Consider the following 1,416-nt stretch of genomic DNA (forward strand, 5'->3'; position numbering starts at 1 on the left):
TTCTCAAGCTCCAAAGAACTTTGTTCCCAAGCACAACTTTCAAGGGTCATTCCAACCCAAGAATCAATTTGGTCAGAATCAGAGTTTTGGTCAGCAACAGCAACCATTTCAGGGCACTGGTTACACTTCACAGCAGCCAAAGGCACCACCAGGGTTTGGTCCACCACAGTTCCAACAGCAGGCGCCGGTTCAACAACAGTTTCAGCCACCAATGGTTCAACAGCAGCCACAGATGGGTACAGATATGGTTGGTATTCTGCAACAACTACTTCAGGGTCAACAGACTATGCAGCAGGAAATCAAGGAACTGAAGCAAAACCAGGCATCAAGCTCAAGGAACCAAGGTCACCTACCTGGAAAACCAGAACCCAACCCCAAGGAATATGCCAAGGCCATAACACTGAGGAGTGGCAAGGAGTTACCTGGTATTGAGAACAACAATGTGATCATTGAGGACAATGATCAACCTGAGGGGGAGGCAGCCTTAAAGGATGATCAAGTTGCTGAGAAACCAAGGTCAGAAAAGGGTAAAGAGGTAGCAAAGGAACCAGAACCAGAGAAGAAGTATGTGCCACCACCTCCATACCAACCCAAGCTCCCATTTCCAGGGAGATTTAAGAAGCAACTAGTGGACAAGGCAAGAGCTGTATTTGAGAAGGCACTCAAAGAGACACCACTCACAATGCCTCTCATTGATGCATTCTTAATGATGCCAAAGATGGGGAAGTTTTTGAAGGATGCTATTCTGAACAAGACAAAAGAGCTTCAAGGCATGGTAGTACTAAGTCATGAATGCAGTGCTATCATTCAGAGGAAGTCCATTCCAAGGAAGTTAACTGATCCAGGGAGCTTCACACTCCCCTGTGCCATTGGACCTCTTCTATTCTCTGGATGTCTTTGTGATTTAGGAGCATCAGTCAGCTTGATGCCATTCTCCATAGCACAGAAGCTGGGCTTTAGAGTTTTCAAACCTTCAAAGATTTCTCTTATCCTTGCAGATAGATCAGTTAGATTGCCTGTTGGTATGTTGGAAGATCTACCTGTCAAGATAGGTGGTTTTGAGGTTCCAACAGATTTTGTTGTGCTGGAGATGGATGAAGAGCCAGTAGATCCTCTTATCTTGGGCAGACCATTCTTAGCCACTGCAGGAGCTATTATTGATGTGAGAGGTGGGATAATAGAGCTTCAACTTGGGTCTGAAAAGCTCAAGTTTGATGTGAATGAGATGATGAAGAAGCCCACCATTGAAGGTCAATGTTTCTATGTAGAGACAATGGATCAGTTGGCTGATGAGTTGCTTGAGGAGCTGAACACAGAGGATCCTCTTCAAGCTACTCTGACTCAAGAACAAGGAGACAATGGGCTCTTGGCTGAAGCAAGTGAAGGGTATAAGCTGTATCTGGACAATGCAAGAGA

The sequence above is a fragment of the Eutrema salsugineum genome, unplaced genomic scaffold (assembly GCF_000478725.1).
Source record: "Eutrema salsugineum unplaced genomic scaffold, Eutsalg1_0 scaffold_14, whole genome shotgun sequence".
Classification (NCBI taxonomy): Eukaryota; Viridiplantae; Streptophyta; class Magnoliopsida; order Brassicales; family Brassicaceae; genus Eutrema; species Eutrema salsugineum.